Source organism: Desmodus rotundus, chromosome 11, assembly GCF_022682495.2.
Source record: "Desmodus rotundus isolate HL8 chromosome 11, HLdesRot8A.1, whole genome shotgun sequence".
In the NCBI taxonomy this organism is placed as follows: Eukaryota; Metazoa; Chordata; class Mammalia; order Chiroptera; family Phyllostomidae; genus Desmodus; species Desmodus rotundus.
Window position 1 is genome coordinate 97,675,441 of NC_071397.1, and position 7,708 is coordinate 97,683,148.

Sequence of the window (7,708 nt, forward strand, 5' to 3'; positions counted from 1 at the left end):
CGCCGGACTTGGCTGTGATAGCTCGGAGGAAAGCTTGGCCTCCCTGGAGGCTCTTCCCCTCCATGGGGGGTGGCCCAAGCGTGAGGCCCCTTCGTCACTTCAGGATGGCGGGGTGTCCTCAGTGCTCCAGTACCCTGCAGGCAGCCTGGTGGAGGGGCTGCATCCCCTCTGCTTCCCACTGTCCTCCTTGGCTTGCATTGCCCATTTTTCAAGTGATCTCTCCAAGGCCTATCTTCACCGGGCTAGCAGCTGGTTAGAGTCGGGCCGTGACTTCCTTATCTCTGAATTTCCATAGGTCAGCACTGATGATATAATGGTGTTCAGTGAAGATCATTTAAAGCCCTTAAGGGTCTGGTCTCCAACTAGCTTTTTAGGATCATTTTGTCTCATCTTTATTCTGCCTGCTTCCCCCCACCCCTGGCCCCTCAGCCTAAACTCTCCCCTGGCTGTCCACTGATACCAACCTCCTGGTTATGGGTTGAATTGCCCCCCTCGCTGCCCCCTAGGGTTTATGGCCTTTTTTGGAGATCATATATTTACAGGGGTAACCCAGCTAAAGTGGGGTCCCCAGGGTGGGCCTCAGGTATGACTGGGGTCCGTATAAGAAGGGAAAATGGGGACACTGAGGCATGCACGCAGGGAAGGCCATGTGGAGACTGCAACGCAGACAGAGAGGCCCGGGACAGGTCTCCCTCCGCCCTCAGAAGGAACCGGTCCTGCTGACACCTTGATCTTGAACTTCAAGTCTCCAGAACTGTGAAACAATGAATCTCTGTTGTTTGAGTCCCTGGGCTCCGGTACTCTGTTGTGGCGGCCTGAGTGACATACACCCTGGTGTTCCCAGGTCACCAGCATCCCCATCAAGCCTTTGCCTGCGCTGGAATGTCCTTCTATGTCACTGGTGGAAAGAGCTCGGCTCTTGTCGAGCTCTGTTAGGTGGCGGGCTCTGTGCTGGGAGGGTCACGCGCATGAATCCTCACAGCGGCACGGCGCCTGGAAGGTCCTTTTCGTAGAAAGAAGCGTTGCATGTGCCAGTGGGCCGCTACTGACGTTACAAACGGAATTCGTTGGGGCAAACCGAGTAGAGCGGTTACATGATTTCGTGATATCCCAGGGACCACGCTGAAGGAACTAGTCAAGGGTCACGGCCATTCTTGGGCACCCTACCCTGGCCCAGCGTGACACCACAGGATCCCCTGGTCACCTGGCATTGGATGGGCTGGGACTTCCAAGTTTAGTAAGAGAAACGGTTTTTCTGTGATTTAGAGGAAGCCGTTCTGGAAAAAGAAAATCTGTTGGTGACGCCCAGTTCAAAGGCTCTTACCTCACATGACACCAGGCCGCCTGTGTCAGAAAGGAAGTGCGTGGCTTGTGTGTGAAGCTCTCAGAACGGTTCCGGGCACGTACTGAGCACTGAGTAACTGTTGGCTGGTGTTACTATGTTATCCTAAGACTTCTCCGCCAGCGGAGTGTGCCACAAACATGAGTTTTGGGCCCTGCCTCGTGTGGGGAGCTGGCCCTAAGAAGTCTGTCGGACCGCAGTTACCTCCCGCAAGGGCGAAGGGTGGACCACGCTTGTGGAATACTGCAGCAAGCAAAGGAAGGTGACACAACGCCAGTGCTTCCTCCCGAGACTCGAATCTGTGGCTATGACTTCGCAGGACCTGGCTCCGCAGGGTGGTGCTCAGTGCGCGTGTCAGTACCCAGGGTGTCCGTCGGGCCTCCCCCCGCTGCAGAGGCAACCCTCTTCCCGGCCCATTTCTGCAGGTGTGTGAGTGCGCTTACTCCACAAAACTGCCATCCCTGTGTTGCCAGCAAGTGGTTTTCCAGAACAATTTGAAGGAGGTAGGGAGGTTGTTGAAAAGTTTCTGAAGTCTCCCTTCAGAGACTGAAATCAGAAACTTCGGGGGACAATTCTAACCTTGTCAACCACCTTGGCCATGAAGCCCACCTTCAATGACCTGGATTTTCCCCTCCAAGAAAAAAACAATGCGCCACCTCTTGTATGGCGAAGCGCTCGGAAGTGGTGCGGCCTCCCTCCTCGCTCCTCAAAACTACGTGTGCCCACAGCTCATCTCTTCCTCCTCGGAATTCTGTACACCAGGCATCAGGGGAGGAAGGCCAGGCTCAGAAACGCGAGGCCATGTGCCCAAGGAAAATCGGCAGGAAGAGGCCCGTGTGGGATGCTGAGTCCGTCTCCCTGGGTTCAGATTCCAGGCCATTTCCGAACGCCCTCAGAGAGTCCCAGCCTGGGAGACCCAGAGTCAGCGTGACTGTCCAGGCAGGATGGATATGGATGATGAAACGCACTGAGAGGCGCCCACGGTCAGCCATACTTCGGCACCCGTCGGCCTCAGACCTTGTCAAACCTGGTACTTGTCACATTTTGATGGGAAAAAAATGTTCCAGCACTCGGCACTTCCTCAGGGCTCCTTGCACTCGCTAGGACTTGTATGAGTCACGCCACTGCCCAGCAAGAGAGAAACGCTTCATCACCCATCGCTCGCTAGGTACTCGTTTGTCTCGGCACTCATCACGAGTTCTGGACAAATTAATGATGAGTACTGAGGTACCACGGTACAAGGTTTCTCCAGAGGGGCTGGAATTCCTTCAGCATTTTCCGTTTTCAGTTAAAGCATGTTTGCAGAGGGCGACCATCGGACTCCAAGTGCCTGAGGTGGGAGGTGACGTGAGAGCCCTGACCCTGTGGGGCTCACTCAGACCGCTCCTGCAGCCCCCCCGAGAGCACAGGGGTCTGGATGGGGAGGGTAGACAGCCTGCTGGGCCAACAGCAAGTGGTGGGCTGGAGGGGGATGTGGATGGGTTATGCAGGGCAGTGGGGCAGAGAATGATGGAGACAAATAGACCTACATCGACGTTACCTGCTTGCCTTACATTGAAGAGCTGTCCTGTGTGGAGTTTTTGTCCCTATGGCACAGCTGACGTGGACAAGCATTCCCATAGTAAGGAAGGAACGGTTAGAATAACACTCCGCCTCTTCTCCTGGGGGATCAGGATAGGGAGCAGCCTCGTCTCGCTCCTGTGCTGACCGTCCAGGGCGACAGACTCACTCCCTGGGTTGTGGGCCCACGGGCGCGCTCTAAGGAAAGGAAATGCTGTTGTTTGTATCATAAACACTTTATAAGGAAGTAAGACTCCTAGTTAGTCTGAGCCCTGGAATCGGTAGTGAATTACCCAAAATCAACTGTTTGCTTTCTTATCTTTGCTCCCAAGCTACTTCTTTTATTTGTTTAAAAGTAACTCATTGGTATAAAATGCAGGAAAAAGCAAAAAACAGACTCCGAGGCAGCCCTCTGCTAATGGTAACGCAGACCCTCCCCGGTCGACTCTGGAGAAGGCAGCTTCGCACACTGCTTCTTGGGTGAGGACAGTCTCGACTTAAAGGAGGGTCAGGATTGCAGTGTCACAAACCCACAACTGAGAGTGGGGGCGCTCACAGAAACCTGGGGACACATGGGCTAGAGGCCATCGTGATGATGAGAACATTTCCTCGATGGACGATGAGGTCCCCGTTTTTAGTCCCACCCTGCTCTTCTTCTTTGTCACAGGAGACAGCCGCTCAGTCGGAGGGAGGCAGCTTTTGTTGGCCCCTGCAGCTCCTGCCAGCCCTGGGTAAAAGCGAACAAGGATGTTGCTTGTCAGCTCTCTTTGACTCTGATGCACAGCAGCAGCGCTCCAAGGGAAGCCAGCCCCCCATCCCCTCCCACACCCCGTGAGTCCCCGAGCAGCCTCAGTGTAGAAGCTTGGTCTTGTTGCCTTTTCTATCCACAGCTGTCCTCTGAGGAGCCGTCATTTCAGAACCCACACCCTGTCCAGGAGCAAAGGACTAGCACTAGCCAGCATTTCTGGACCGGCAAGCATGCACGTCAGAAAGAAGCTGTCCCCCCCTGGCACAGATGCCTGGAGATTTCTACCAGGTTCCCAGTTCCAAGTGGAGAATGGACTGGGGTGTGAGATTTGGCATAGCGCCAGGGGTACAGCTTCCTTGAGAGAGCTGAGGAGGGACCGTCCCTACCCAGTCCCCACCTTATGCAATGACTTACTCAGTGGCCAAGTGTTTTAATAATAAAAGCAATAATAAAAACAATAAATGAAGCTGATTGTCCTCACTATTACTTTTCTTTGAAAGCATCAAAAATCAGCCAAAGGACAGCCCCCTGACCTCATGGTTAAGAGATGCCCAGCTTCATTGTAGGTGTGAAGAAAAAGCATAATGTGATCGATCAAAAGAAAAGCACAAGGCCAGGCAGGTGGGGGCACTTAATAAAAAGAAAGATTTATGGAAGAATCACTACGGATTAGGCAACCTGAATGGTGAATTCCTCAAAAAAGGAGAACTGGACCTGCCTTATGACCCAGCAGTTCCATTTCTGGGGATATACCTGAAGAAACCTGAAACACGAATCGAAAAAATACACGCACCCCTGCGTTCACTGTTATTAACAGTAGCCAAGATTTGGAAGCAACCCAAGTGCCCATCAGGACGTAAGTGGATAAAAAAGCTGCAATGCATTTACACAATGGAATACTACTTGGCCATGCCCTTTGCAACAGCACGGATGGACCTGGAGAGCATTATGCTAAGTGACATAAGTCAGCCAGAGGAAGACAAATACTATCTGATTTCACTTATGTGTGGAATCTAATGAATAAAGTAAACTAACAAACAAAATAGAAACAGATTCATAGCCACTGAGAGGAGACTAACAGCTGTCAGAGGGGAGGGGTGCTGGGTGGAAAAGGTGAAGGGATTAAACAAACCAAAAAACCTCACAGGCACCGAGAACAGTATGGTGATGGCCAGAGGGAAAGTGGCGGGGTGGGTGGGGAAGGCGGGAAGAGGGCAAAGGGGAGAGCGGTGTCGGTGGAAAGAGACCTGCCTTTGGTGGGGGAGAGGGTGAGTGTGCAATGCAGTGTGCAGAGGATGTTATAAAGCTGGATACTGGAAACCTGTATGCTTTTATTAACCAGTGTCACCCCAGTACCTTCCATAAAAAAAGAGAGAGAGAGAGAAGCCTGATGAGTACACACCGGTGGTGGAACAGTTTTTTTGACAGGGACGAACTTGAAAGTTCCCCTTTCCATCTTAGTGGCCACCACCGTGTCCCACAAGGTGATTATTATAAAGCAGGGGAAACAAATTCTGACCATGCAGGAAATATTCACCCCGGAACCAAGACAGCCCTTAACTCCTGGGCTCTCAGTTCCTTCAATTCAACATGAGAACTGTGGACGGCAAACAACCATGGCCGGGAGTGAACTATTAGGAGCCAGGGATGGGGCGAGGCCCTCGGGATCCTCTGACAGAGGAAGAGAATCGCTTTATCTGGACTAGCAGATCTGAGCTGAGGAAGAGGAACGGGATAAATAGCAAGTGCAAAACAAGGGACTCACAAAGATCATTTAGCCTTAGCCGATTTTCCAAACATCTCCAGCATCCCAGAAACACACGGCAGCTCTGATGTACAACAGCAGATTTTGGTGGCACCAGGAGGGTGGGAAGACCCCCGGTTGGCATGTAGGAAGAGGTGGTTGAGGGCGAGAGAGAGGATAGGGGCAGATCATCAGAGAAATTCACTCAGTTTTTCCAAAGATTATCGAAAGGGATTCTCTGGCCTTCTGGAAAAAAGTCCAGTTACTCTGCAGGGCAGGCTGACCTATCAGCTGTAAGTGTGTATGTTTGCAACCACAAGTTTTTGCTTGAGATAATAAAGAAGGACTGTGGTGGGATTTGGTTTTTCTCTCGCATGGCCCCCTCAGCCCCTCAGTTATTCAGACTGCTGAGATTTAGGACCAGTGGCCAGCAGCGTCCCTAGTTCAGGCACTGAGGAAGAAGTGGCCACGCAGTTTTCTACGGTTCTCATCATTGTGCAGATTCGTGCTCCTGCAGGTCACCCACTCCGAGCGAGCACGGACTATTCTTTGGAAGCAAACAGCCATCTGAGTCTTCTTCCAAATCTCTCGTTGTGGGAGCTGCAGTGCTTCGGGGCCCAGACTTGGCCAGAACAGCTGTCTTCAGCACTGTCTGCCCCCGCCTCTGCCACCCCTGCTCCTAGCACATTTTTGTTTTCAAGAGAGCTGGGTTGACGCCTGGGCACCCTTTGTAAGTAACACATTCCTCCCCTCTGCCTGTGGCCTGTCAGGAGCAATAAGAGAGGCTGGGTGTTTTAAAAGTCAAACTCCACAGACAACCCCATCCTTCTATAACTTTATACATGTAAAAATATGCTCCTTTGCAGGTTTGACTCTTGGTCAGGGCATGCACCCAGGTTGTGGGTTCAATCCCCAGTCAGGGTGCAAATGGGAGGTAACCAATCGATGTTTCTCTCCCTTGCTCCCCCTTCCTCTCTCTCTAAAAGGAATAAAAAAAATAATGTCCTTGGGTGAGGATTAAAAGAGAAATGCTCTTGATGCTCAACAGTAGCTCTCTCTTCTCCCACTCCCTGCCTGCCCACACCAGCCACTGTGTTTTATGATCTTCGCGATAGACTTCTGCCAACCACCTTCTCCAGGGAGCGGCTGCCTGGGCTATTTTGTGTTTGTTTGTGTTATTTTGGTTTGTCTCTAGGTGGCTGTGCAAACTACAAGCCAAATACATAATTTCTCCCTTTTCTTCAAACTTAGTTGACAATAAGACAAAAGACACTCCAACCCAGCAAGATGCCATGTGTTTTGTTCAGGTAAAAAAAAAAAAAATCAAGAAGTGGTCAGTGTTTTCTCTTCTGGGAGAATAGGATGGGGTGCTGATCCCCCCAAATCAGCTCTTGCCCTTTTTTGGTTTTGACTTAGTTTCTGTCTCTGCCAAGACAGAAGATGAAAACACAGGCTATGAAGTATGACTATAAAGCAGTGATGCGGGGGCCAGAAGTGACAAAGAAAACTGTCTCCCTCTTCTGTAGCTACACGTCCTGTGTGGTCATTAAATCGTGTGGCCCAGTGGAGGGACCTGGAAGGCCTGGGTCAGGGGAAGGAGCAGCATGGGGCCTTTCCCGGGGTGACGGTCCCCCTGGTGGGTGGGGTTGGTGATGCTGTGCTCGCTGAAGCGCCTGCCATCTTGCCTCACTCCAGGGAAGTTATGACACCATGTGGAGTTGACTCAGTCTGTGTTGTGTCTTCAGCTGAGAGACAGCTCAGCGCCTCAGGAAGGGCTCTCACATGCTCGTGGAAAGCACTGCATTGCTATTCTGGGAGATACTTTTCTCACCCCCAGAACAGGGGGTTGTGCAACGGGGTGTCCTCCGTCTGCCAAGAGAAGGCGGCAGCTGGACGGCTATGCTGCCTTGGAAGAGGTTAAGAAATGTAGACAGGCCAAGGCTGGCATTCCCTTGGGCTAGGGAGACCTCCTTGAAAAAGTAGATTATTCACAAGTTTTCCCTAGGTGAGGCTGATTAAACAACGGAGGCAGGGGGCAGGAAATGCCTGTGGAGCTGGGAGGGGAAAATAGGTAAAAGTAAAGTGGGTTCACCATCCCCACTTGAATAAATGGGGTCTGGCTGGGTCCTGGGGTTTCATCGAAATGGCCGTTTGGGCCTTAGCCAGTCAGTGTTCATGGGTCAAGAATCTCATGCTTATACCTAATAGCACACTTCTAGAATTTTTGCTTCCTGTTGCCCCAAACTGAAGCTCTTCTAGGAGATTGTGGCTTATAAGGAAGGAATGCTTCCCAGGGGACCTGAGTGGTTCCATG